The 12,892-nt window shown below is 41.5% G+C and overlaps 1 long non-coding RNA gene across 1 annotated transcript; it reads right to left on the reverse strand.

Moving 5' to 3' along the window:
• Positions 1–10,058: 10,058 nt before the first annotated feature.
• On the reverse strand, positions 10,059–12,454 carry LOC107835024 (uncharacterized). The gene is made up of 2 exons (XR_001660853.1): positions 12,382–12,454; positions 10,059–10,865 (listed from the first exon to the last, which is right to left on the reverse strand). It is a non-coding gene; the product is annotated as an uncharacterized LOC107835024 (long non-coding RNA).
• Positions 12,455–12,892: the final 438 nt, after the last annotated feature.

A 12,892-nucleotide genomic window follows, 5' to 3' on the forward strand; every position in this document is an offset into this window, starting at 1 on the left:
TAGAGCTTCTTCTGATCCAGGGAGTTGTGGATTAAAAAGGGTTTTTCCTTCCTGCTGTTGGTTAAGAGCAAACCTCAGTCTCACACTGTGGGAGGGGAGTGAGGAGGTCAGGGGTCACAGGTCAGGGGTCACAGTCACCTACAAAATACACAAGTACTTGAGAATCTGTCTAAAAGCACTTCTATTTTTATAGCTCAGAAACAAATATCTCCTGACATCCTGTAACGGAGGGAACCGTCTTAGTGCCACACAGAAGCAACATTCACACTTTGGACTCCAGCCAAGCAGGAAACAAATCTAAGGATCTGGACTTTTGACAAACGATTACCGTATTTTCCAGTGCGCCTTATAATCTGGAGATTATTGGTCCGGCGCCCCCCTAGGGGGCGCGCCCCACAGTTTGGGAACCTCTGATCTGGTGGATGCATAACGTAACTCCAGTCTCTACTGTAGCGTCTATTCTATTTTTCCTTATAATGCGGAAAATACGGTAGTAGTTAAAGTTGCAGCTTTAACTACCATTGGAACTGAAGCTCCTTAGTGACGTGTTCAGGTTTGAGCTGAATCTTCCCCCAGGTGGAGACGTGAACCTGTTCTTCCACTCAGGAAGCCCTTCCTCGCCAAACGTAATGATTTGGAGCTCATCACCAGAATGACGTCATCATGTGGACTTCATTAACAGGGCAAACTGTTTTCATGGATATTATATCCATCCAGGATATTTATGATTGCTGTGAAGGTTTGCTGGATGTTCACGAAACTTTCATCAAGATGAATTGGAGTCAAAGCTTCAGAGCTGATTTTTTATATGAAACCCAGAAGTTTGGAAACAAACAGGAAATAGTTGATTTCCTGAGTATTTGGGAATATTCAGCTAAAAGCTACATCACTTCCTGTTGTTACTTAGCTTCTTCCTACATAGTTTTTTCCCCCTTAAACTGTAAAAAGCTTCTTTGCACAATGTGATGTAAAGATTACATTAAATGTCAGTTTCCTGCTTCGCTGCAGAGCTTCTTTCTTTATCTGCTGGCCGTTTGAAAATCAGGGATGATTTTTAGTTGCTGTGGTTTCTTCAAAACGTTTCCTGGATTTTGGCCCAGTGGCTCCCTGGTCGCTAAGAGGAAATTCAGTTTTTCCTCTCCTGTTGGAGGAGTAAAGTTTATTTCTGATTCTCTCTCCTCTTGTTGTGTTTTAGGTTTTATTTATCTTTATTTCTGTGAATTTGATTTTCATTCCTGGATATTATTGCTCCTCTTCCCCAGGTATCTGCAGGAGAAGTGACAGTTTTAGTCCCAGTAAGTTTTGTCACTGGTGCTGCTTGTGGTTTTCCTTACGGACAGATGAAGGTCTGGTCAGCGGCTCTGTGTGTGTCTGCTGGTCTGATCTCTGCGTCAGTGTGTTGTTCAGGGTCAACCCCCTGATAATGAACTATTCCTGAATAAATTACTAGATCTTAATTTTGAGCAGCGTGTGGGAATGGGAGTTTCTGGACCTGCTCGTGTCCAAACTGCAGCCTGAGTCCAGAACCAGAGGAAAACATGGAGGACAGATGAGCCTGTGAACCAAAACATTATGTTTAATAAAAGATTTCAGTTTAACTTAATTCTCATCAACCTGTTTGCACTCAATCTAAACAGACAACTTGAAGTAAAAATAATAAAAATAAATATTATTTTAGTTGATTCAGTGGAAAAAAGTAAAATATTTGAAAGTGTTTTGGATTGTAAAGGGTTAAAGCCAGGACATGCCCAGACATGAACCCACAAGCAAACTGAGGAGGAAGTTTTGAAGTTTTGCACAACTGATTTTTGTGGTGAAAAATAAAATATTGCAGGTTAACAAACAAAACGCTGCTGCTGATGTAGGCAGACCCGAAAGTAGTGTTGAGAAAATAAATTTAAAATAAGCTAGTTTTAAAACTTAACATGTCTTGATCCAAATACCTTAATTGTGGTTTTGAATTTACTAATGTATTCTGACTTTTTGACCTTTATGTTACCTGTAGTTACAGCAGATGGTTTGCTAGGATCGTTTGAACTGCCTTTAGTCTGTGTAGGAAAACAATCAGGAGAAGTTCCAGCTTTTCACACTCATCTGTGAAAAGCCGTAAACACAGCAGGGGTTTTAGGCTTCAGATAGAGGGTCAGAGATAGCTCCTGGTTGGAGGAGCAAAGATACGCCTTATTTGAATAAATTAAAGATAAGAATACGCCTTTACTATAAAACTTTCTACACAGAAGTAACAAATCAGATTTTGCTCTTGCAACTTCTCCAAAGACGTCTTTCCTTTTTGTTTGTCGTTTCCATCTTTTGTCTTTTTCTCTCTCAGGTAAATTCATGTGTTGTTTGTGTTCTGAGGTTTCTGATGTTTGTCTGGTGATAGTTTGCATCTGTCTTGAATAAATGCTGATTATTGTGACGCTGTTATCTCTGCGTGATCTCAGTCCTCGCACACAGCATTTTTCTGAACCCGGGCATAAGAGAGGATTTAACGAGTCAAAAGGTTTTTAAAGTTCAACAATTTTTCCTCTCTTAACAGTAGGCAGCTATTTTTGGGTCTGAGGTGATTGTGGAGCTGATCTGTGACACACACACGACCCAAACCTTGTCTGTGTAAACTCTCTCCTGTTTCCTGTCTGGAACAGGAAGTAAAGTCGGGTTATGTTGGTCTGATTTTTCTATCCAGGATCAGAGTCAGGAGAAACAGGCTTCCTTGGTTTTTGTGTGAATTTGAACCGTTTATCTCTTCCAGTTTATGACTCCCAGCTGGTTCTGGTTTGGTGGGATTTGAAAATAGTTTCTATCTGTGGTTCTGACATCCTGACTTCAGAGGCAAACAGCATCACTCTCCTCATTAAGTCAGGACAGTCCATAAGAGTTTTCACCTGATTTATAGTGGATAATTTTTGTTATCCACTTTGTTCCAGTTTTACTAAATGCATTGAAATGTTTTACAGCAGAATCCAGATTTTCTTTGGAAATCTACAGTTAAAGATTAAATGGTTTTGTTTACACCTGAGATCATCGGTAGGATCCGTATCTGATTGGTCTCATAATGTGTGCCGTATGGACGGGTGATCCAGTGGGTTGGTTCTGAGTCGGGTTCAGACGGATAAAAGAACTGAGTGAGGGAGCAGACGGGCTCAGTAACTCAGGAATGGTTCTGATAAACGGACCTGAAAGATGGAGGAAAACTGGATCAGAAACCCAGTACTGCTGTTGCTATGGAGGAGAAACTTCTGCACACATGACCTTTGACCTTTCCCAACAATGACGATGGCTTCATGTTGACCTTAGATTGAACCAGAGTAATCCTTTCTACCTGAGACACCTGAGAACAGATGTCAAAGGAAAATTTCTAGTTGGTTTTTTTAAATGAATAAACTCTGGTCTTCTTTTAGACGGGATGTGTGACAGGAGATCTTGACTGAGACGTCTGGTCCCAGCCATACACACACACACACACACACACACACAGATAAACAGAGCTGCAGTGAGCAGCCATTCCTTAAGGGAGGAGTCATAAAAGAGGGACATGAATCACACAGCAAAGGAAGGAGATTAATCTGTTTGTTGTATTAGGAGGGAAATGCAACACACTTCTTAGCTACTATTTCTGCTGCTGGTTCTTTTGGACCTGGTTCTGGACCATTGAGGCTGTGATGGCATCTTGGAGTCAGATTTTTATTCTGGTTCTGTGTTCAGTTCTGTGTAAGTAACAGCCTCTCTTACACCTTTTATGTTATTAAAAAAATAATTACTACTAAAAGCTTCTGATTTGGTTAAGTCCAGTATATTTTAAACAAGCAGAAGAAGAAACTTATTTAATTTATATGTAAAGTCTTCCAACAGTCTGTTGAATATAATACTACTAAATTATGAATGGATGGTGATTTAACCAGCTGTAGGCGCAGAAGGAGGAAGCGAATCAGAGGACAAATGAAAATCAAAGTACATCTTTCAGCTGTTGTTTTATCCTCAGTGTCTCTTTGGCTCCATGATGGTTTTCTGTTTCCTGGTGGCGTTAATATTTAAGTTTACTCATGGTATTTTTTATTTTGGTTTAATTGCATAAATATTGTCTGCAGTTCAGACACATTATTCTGTTCCATACAGACACATTTTTACCTGCACATTTTGTGGAACCTGTAGCAGATAAATATAATCTGCATCACCTTTTCTGGGCTTTATAGACGCAGGACACCGAGACGATTTTATATTGTTTAAATGTTGCACATATTTGACCAGCAGCGTCTGACATTCAATCCACGCCGCCTCCTCACCACAGCGACCCCAGATCAATTTCTTAGCATGTCGTTTCCACCTGCTCTGCTAACATGCTAAATATAGCAGCAATCTGGTTCTGGTTCATAATATGTCCCATTCCTGGTGGTCAGTTGTTACCTTTGCATATCATCTTCCCATTATGTTGAACTTTGTGATGATCAGCTGCTCTGTATGTTCATGAAGGCCGACCTGCTGGTGATTTTGTTCTGTTTGCGTCTGGATGGTAGTTCAGGGTTTTGTGTGCCGTTGAGTTTCCTCTGGTTTAAAAACGCTTGTTGCGCCTTTTTAACAGCTCAAAACCAAATATATAATAATAATACTCATATATAAAACAATGGAATGAGAAGTTGCAGGACACCGGATCTTGACTGCTCCACGGTTTTCCCTGTCTTTGAACCTGATTGGTTTACAGCCAATCAGGTTCAGGGAAAATGAATAGCGCTTACTGATTGGCTGCTATCAAGTAGCATTGCTCCCAAGCTGCATTTCTTTTGATTCTGAAAATAAATCCTTAAAGAGGATAATTTTTTGTCCATAATTTGGATTTACGTTCCACAGAAAAGTCCAAACTGGAGCCACCAGATCCTCCCCTGAAACCCATAAAGCTTTACCAGCAAGAAGAAAATATTTATTATCCTATAAATATTTGACAGAAATATTTGATATTTCTGCTTTTCAGTGACTGTTGCTGCAGCAGAAACAAATCCCCAGCCTGTGAAGGGGAAACCTGGGGAGAAAATCACTCTGGACTTTGGAGACCAAAAGCTGAAAGCGGCCGATTGGGTCGTTTGGTCCCGTGGTTCGGACAGCGCCGTCCTCGCTCGGTACATCGACAGAGATTTATTTATATTATCCAGGAGGTTCCAGCTGGATACAGACACCGGGTCGCTCACCATCCTGGACCTCAGTGTGAACGACACCGGAACCTATCAGGGCCAGAACCTGAATGGAAACACGACCCGGAGACGTTTCCACCTGACTGTTGACGGTGAGGAAACGGCGGGAAACTAAAATCCATCCGAACTACTTTGAGTTCTCAGAAGTTTCTACGTTCTGCTGATTTAAACACATATCGTGTTTCTTAAAGCAGCTTTCTGTCTGTTTCTGGTTCAGAACCGGGCCGCAGTCCAGAAACCTCTGGACCTTCAGCAGGCAGGTCCCACTGGTCCGGTGTCGCTGCTCCGTCTCTGCTGGTTCTGATCGTTGCTGTGCTGCTCGGTTTCTCACAGAGAACCAACCAGCTGAAGGGAAAAGGTCAGGGTTGGTCTAAGCTGCTGTTTAAACCAGACATGATTAAATAGCAGCTTTAGTTTGGTTGAAGAATGAAATTTATCGCTTCTGCATTTTGAGCACATTTCATGAAAACATTGTTAAGAACCGGTCAGACTGAGTTATTTTCCTTTTTCCACAGATACAATCAGTGCAGAAATGGTCTGATCTGAATCTTCTGAGGACAGAAACATCTGCAGCCTCCAGCTGCGTTTCTGGAGCCGAATTTAAGGAGACATGATGCAGTGATCTGGTCATAAACGTTTAAACCTGAACAGAATCATTCCTACTAATGAAAAACCAAATGCAGATATGAAGTTTGCAGCTTGTTGATCCCTGCAGGAATCTGACAGTCGAACGGATGAGCTGCTGCTGGGGAAACCATGACGTTGCTGCTGTTTTCTCTGCTTCTAAACCAAATTATGGTTGGTTGTCATAACGGATCCATCTGGAGAAATTGACTTTACTGTTAGTTATGTTTGATCCTGTAAAGGTGACATGTCATCCTTTAAATCCTTTATTTTCATATTTAAATATTCAGCTGAAATGATTTAACTGACATGATGATCCTCCTGGAAAAGAGGATTGTGACATGTTAGCTTTAGCCTGGAGGTTTCCTTCCAGAGTTTTACACACGTTATGAAAGTAGATGGAGAAACTGAAGCAGATTTCTTTCTGCTGATTCATGACCTGATAAATCAACTGAACGCTTCAACTGTTTCCAGTTGCTGGAGATTTAATTTTTTCTCTGAATATTTAAAAGTAAGTTATGAGTTTATTTTAAAAGACTGCACAAAGTGGAGCATGTGAACAAGTTGTTCTTTAAACTGGTGAAGCTCAGCTTCTCCTCCTGAAACATTCAAACCTCCATCAGTTCTTGTTCCTGTTCTTTACTGTCAGAATTTAACCAGCAGAAACTTTAAATCTTCGTTTTGTTCTTTGTTCTCTTGAATTTGTGAGCAGATAAAGTTACACAACCATCTGAAATGTTTTATTTCTGGGATTTACCCTTAACTGTTTGAAAATATTGATTGCGTCTGAGTCTTTTTGATTTGCTATTTTCTTCTAAATGCGTTAAAATATCTCACAAATATGGTTTGTTTTTCCAGCAGATAATTAATGTGTTTATCATAAAGTTCAAACCCTCTGCAGTCCATCAGTTTTCCACCTTCAGTCCAGAAGTCGGAGCTGAACCAACCAGATGTTTTCCTTTCTGCATTCAGCCCTGTGCATCCAGTGTTTTTCCTGTCTTGCAGTATAACACAATAAAACCTGGTTGATTTTCCATCTGTTCTGCATGTCTTCTTTGATTCTTTGCTCCGTTGTTCAGATTTCTGTCCAAGAATCTGGTTATATTTGTGTCACATAGTTGAGATCACAGCTTCCTGCGTGCTATGATGCAATGTGTGAAGATTGTTCCAACAAATCCCCACAGCAGCCTAATAAAACCAGGGTGGCGATTCTGGAGCCTGAGTGGGAGATCAGGGACCTTTTCCAGACCCCTGAGTTTGGACCTCCAGTTATTTCCTCAGACGTAGAACCTCCTCCCACCGCCCGCCTCCACCCGCCCCGGGTTTGGACAGACCGCTGTAGAAACTGACAGACATGATTATTCTGCCTCTGATTGTTGGTTCTGGAAAGTTTCTTATTCTAAATCCTTCAAAAAAAGAGAAAAGTTCACTTAAACTGGTTGATGTCGGTTTTTATTCATGTTAAACGAAACAGAAGAACCAAAAAGTTCTGAGCTGAAGAAAACTTCCTCCAACTAAATGGAGTAAACTCAGGTTCTGTTGTATGGTTCTGTTTCACCGGTTCTGAATGCAGAACCAGGAAGTGTGTGAACTCTCCATGTCCTCAGGTCCGATACTCCCAGTCTGCAGCAGCGTTTCATTTCTAGATGAATTCAGATCAATTAAAGCAACAAATGAGATGTTAAAGTTGATCAAACCAGAATGTCAGAATGTTGATGATGTTGAGACATAATTTCCACAGAGGAAAATGGGTCTTGTTCCTGTCAGTGACGAGATGATGATGATGATGATGATGATGATGATGATGATGATGGTTCAGGCAGTGAAACAGAACCAGCTGGAACCAAAGCAGGATGCTCTGATGATGATGAAGAGTTTCTGTTGTCTTCCTGAAGGGTTTGAGTCGCTCCTCAGAAATCAGAGGTCACTGAGGTCACTGAGGTCACTGAGGTCAGCTGTTCCAGTCGCCTGCATGTTCAGAGCAGCAGAAACTGCAGCTGTAAGGCTGCAATGGCTACAGGCTGAAAGTCCTGATCTTTCCTCACAGTGGAAGTGGGATCAGCAGCTCAGCTATAAAGTGGTCGACCACTTACTGTGCATTCACACCATGTTAAGTCCAGTTTACTCCAACTCCAGTCCGCCTGTCTAGAAAGTCCAGTCCGGTTAGTTAGGTGTGAATGCTAAGCTAACTCTGGTCCGTCTACAAACCTCTGTCTCTGGTTGGTTGAAGTGAACTCTGCTTCAGTTCCAATGCTTGTGAACACCAAGCGGACCAGAGACCGCTCCAAAAGCAGGAAGTGGACTACAGCGCAGGGCATTCTGGGTAAATACAACCAAAGCTAACATGCTAGCCTAGTGCTAGCAGCAGAACAGGTTGGTTTGACTCAGAGCAGAGAGAAAGAGAACCACAGCAGCTGGAGGAGGAGCAGATGATGAAATTCTGGTTCCTGATCAAACCGAATTCACTGAACCTCTGAAGACATCAACCAGGAAGTAAAAGCTCAGATCCAGGTTGGTCTCCCAGCTGGACAGAGTCCCTCAGGCTTCAGGACAACAAAGTCAATGTTCTGCTGTGGCCATCACACACTGTTTGGTTTAACTTCAGAAAAAGTGGGAATGTCTCTTTATTAACTATGTAAACTGGTTTGGACTGGAAGCAGAGGCCATTTTTCTCATACCGGAGCAGGTGGATGTATTTTTAACCATTTCTTTTGGCTTAATTAGAGAAAAATGGTCACAATTTGTGTTTGAAGAGGCGCTTAAAGGTTACAATGGATCAAAAATAACCTTCATACCATCAGTGAGGCTGGGCTGCTGGTGTGTTCATGACCCTCCTCCATCTGGGAGGAGCGGGAGGAGAGGGGATCCATTCACCGCTGGCCAATCACGGCTCCTCCCAACATGACGATGTTGCCCTGTCAGTGTCTTCGGTGAAATCGTGCAGGAACCGTGCAGACCTTCAGATTTGTGCCGGGTGTGTAAAAAGACGTCAGGCTCCCTTCGCTGTTTCATCCACATGGATTTCTGGAAGGTTCTTCTTCTCCGTGAGTTTTTCGGTTCTTATTTCTGTCTTTGTGAAGTCAGGTTCGGTTCACATGTCGGCAGTTCTGTTCAGAGTTTATCGGCATCTTTTCTGCGGAGTTTAGGAGAACTAACAGGCTGTTGGTACCGAACCAGAACAGAACCTGAAACACACGGGAGCCGGATGAAACTTCGGAAAACAAGAGAAACCTTTAAACATCTGCAGGGAGAGGGACGCGGAGTTTATGCTTTTAAATTATGATGAATGATAAACGGAAGGAGAATCCAGGAATCCAGAATGATTCAGTTCGGTTCTGTTGCATCAGCAGCAGGTCGGATGAAGGAAAACCTGCAGGAGGTTTGTGTCTTTAACAAGCGGATAGAGAATCATTCAGAATCTGCGAACAGTTATGAAACTGATTAAACACGGATATTGTTGCATTTAAAGCTATTGATACATTTTATTGTAATTATAGATAATTCTCATGAGGCTCCTTTGTCAGATTAATAACCTTTAAACGCACAAAATGTTTTTAATTCTGTAATATTTTAACCTCAAACAATGTTTAAATTCACTGGAAGCAGAAAATTGTCGTAATGAATAGGAATAAATAACATGCATCATGTATGTCGCATGTTTCAGCAGGTCGTTTTAGTCACAGTCGTTTTAGAAATGAGGAGTTGGGCAGCAAAGCAGGGAGAGCAGTGATGGTGATGCTGTAACTTCCGGATGAATCACCTTTTCCTGTTCTCACGTCGTCTGCCTTGACCAACATTATTACTAGAGCAAGAGAGACAAAATGTTTCAGAATGAAATCTACACAAATGATTTTTCTAGCAGTGATCAGATCCGATCAGAGGATCGATCTGATCTGATCTGATCGGATCTGATGGCAGTTAAACCTGAACGGCCTTGTTGCTGAAATGTGCTATAAATAAATAAAAGTACTTAAAATCCTTTTATTTGAGTCTTTCTGTGTTTTCTGCCTCATTTGTCTTGAGTGGAGCTGAGGAGGAACAAGTTACATTTACTTCAGTAACTTTTTGGAAGAAAAAAAAAACTTTTAGGAGTATTTTTACTGTACTTTTTACTTTTACTCAAGTAATTTTACTATGAAGTATCAGTAAAATTTCTGGATTTTCAACCCACTGAATGAAAAACAAACATGTTTTAACCAAAAATTCACCAAACTCACACCTGCAGTTTCTGTTAAAGTTCATCAGTTTTTCTTTTGCTTGACTTTATTTTTTGTCACTTATGTGAATTATTGTCATTTTTGTCCTTAAATTATCAAACTTTCCACTTTATATTTAGATCCACCTGATGATGTAAATATGAACTGATTGATAATTTGATCAGTTGTAAACTTTTTACCAAATACTGTTCCACTCTTGGATGACTATTTTACTTTTTCTTGAGTAACTTTCTGTTGAAGTGTTCCTCGTAGTAACATGTTTGGGTTCTTTACCCTCCTGTGGCTGTGAGGCGGAAACGGACGGACTGGTTCTGTGAACTGACCGGGTTCTGTAGAGAAACTGTCTCCGTTCCCCAGGATGAACAGATCAGTGTTTAGATCCTCTGAAAGTTGATTCTGATCACCTTGTTTTAACCTGATGGAGAATCTGGAGCATTTAGTTTTTAACTCTGTGATCTGATTGTGTTTCAGTCGCTGCAGCAGCTGCAGCTCCAGCTGCTGCTGCTGCAGCTGCAGCTGCTGCAGCGACCGCAGTAAATCTAACCAGGAAGGTTGGTGAGGACGTGACGTTGAGTCTGGGACACAGGCTGCTGAAACCTGGCGACCTGGTGGTCTGGTCCTACGGTCCAGAGACGGGGAAGGAAAATCATCTCTTCGACATCGACATCGGGAATCATGGTGGATCGACCAAACGAGGCCAGTTTGATCTGGATCTGACCAGCGGCTCTCTGACCATTAAACATCTCTCAGCTGCAGAGTCTGCAGTCTATTATGGTCAGATCATCAATGGCAACGGGACCAATCAAATCTACAACCTGATGGTGGAGGGTAAGTATCTCAGCTGGATCAGTACATGCAGGTCCTAGCGGTGCTTTGACTAGGCCAGAAATTATCTGAAACATCCCGATAATCTGAGCATCTTTAAGATGATCAAAAGAGAAAAACTGAGACAAAAAATGGCAGAACAATGTTGCCATGGGAACCAGGAATGAAATCCGTTTCTCTCCAACCAGGCTGGGATTGGGGTTGATTTTTCCAACAGGCTGAAGAGCCGAAACAATGACTGTAACTCAGATCAGCAGATGACGACCTTCATCTCTCACCAACAGGAAAAACGTCTGAAACTAAAACGACAGTGAAATAAACTAAATCTGCTCAGTTCAGCCAGCCGGGTTCACACCAGATTCTCTTATAGCAAAGTTTTATAGTCATCTAAACCTCCATGCAAAACGTTAAAAATGTTTTGGAGGATTTTAGCTCCCAAACTTTTATAGATGTTATTTAGTTTGTAGATTAAAAATCTCTTAAATTGGATTTGTAAAAATCTCAGTCAGTCCATGGATAGAAACTGAACATTTTATTAATCCTAGAAATGGAAACTCATTATAAAACCTGCTGCTGTTTGATTCACAGGGCCTGGTCCCATCCAACCCATCCAACCCATCCAACCAACAGCTGAACCTCAACAACATGGAAACACCGGGATCATCATCAGTGCCGTTGTTGTTGTTGTTGTTCTCATCTGTCTCCTCATTGTTTTTATAGTGAAGAAGAAAAAATTCAGTGAGTAATAAAAGGTGTTTTATTTTGATCATATTAATATTGTTTTATGGTTTACATTTCACTGCATTTGGACAAATTAAACAGTTAAATTGTTTCTCTGAATCCCCTTAAAGCTGAACAACATAATCCAGCGTAGAGCAGAAATCACTGAGCTAAGCTGCATTAGCATTCTGTTAGCATTCTGTTAGCATTCTGTTAGCATTCTGTTAGCATGAAGCCTGATGATAACAGGAGTTTAAACTGTTTGAGCTGCTAAAGAACAAACTGCTCCTCCTGATCCAGGCTAAATGTTCTGGATTTCCTCCTCAAACTATCAAATTATTTGTTTATTTCAAACTTTAACATTTTACATTATGTGTTAGTTTATGTGAGGCCAAAATAAAAACTTTAAAAATATATTTAAATGTTATGGTAAAAAAGCTCTGATGTTTGACTCCTCGTCCAGAGATCAGATGTTTGGATCTAAGCAGCTTAATTTAATTATTATGATGGTAAAAATCCCTGAGATGCTTTTACTTCATAAACAGAATAAACCGACGTCGCCTGAACTCATCATCACTCGTTCAGCTGGATGTTTCTCCGTCATCCTGAATCTGGAAACAGACGAGTTATTTCATCCCCAGTGCAACAATTTCTTAGATCAGAAGAATCTGTTTAGTGAAAACAAACTTTTCTGATTCATTCATTAAATAACATCATGTCTACCTGGTTACATATTAAGGTTTTATTTCCTGTCCTTTCTGACCGATGTTCATCTCTGTCCTCTCCTTAGGCTGCACTGATACGAATCAGACGACTGATACAATCGTCTGATTCCCAACAAAAGAAACCTTCTCTCATTCCTGACCAACGAGCCTCAGCTGATCCAAACTGACTCCTGCCAAGAAAACCATTGAAATATTTTCAGTTCTTCCACCAACATCTCCTACCAGCAGCTACGACAGATGTAGACAATCAGAAACTCAACAAGTTTAGTGTCTGTCATTCATTTCTTGTTCAGAGTCTGGGAGTTTTCTGTTGCTCCTGATCACGGTGCTCCTTTATCCTCAGTGAGCAGAGGGACTTCAGGGACTTCAGGGACCTCAGGGGCCTCAGGGACTTCAGGGGCCTCAGGGACCTCAGGGACTTCAGGGACTTCAGGGACTTCAGGGGCCTCAGGTGCCTCAGGGACTTCAGGAGCCTCAGGGACCTCAGGGACTTCAGGGACTTCAGGGACTTCAGGGGCCTCAGGGGCCTCAGGGACTTCAGGAGCCTCAGGGACCTCAGGGACTTCAGGGACTTCAGGGACTTCAGGGGCCTCAGGGG

Source organism: Poecilia formosa, unplaced genomic scaffold (assembly GCF_000485575.1).
Source record: "Poecilia formosa unplaced genomic scaffold, Poecilia_formosa-5.1.2 Scaffold928, whole genome shotgun sequence".
Taxonomy (NCBI): Eukaryota; Metazoa; Chordata; class Actinopteri; order Cyprinodontiformes; family Poeciliidae; genus Poecilia; species Poecilia formosa.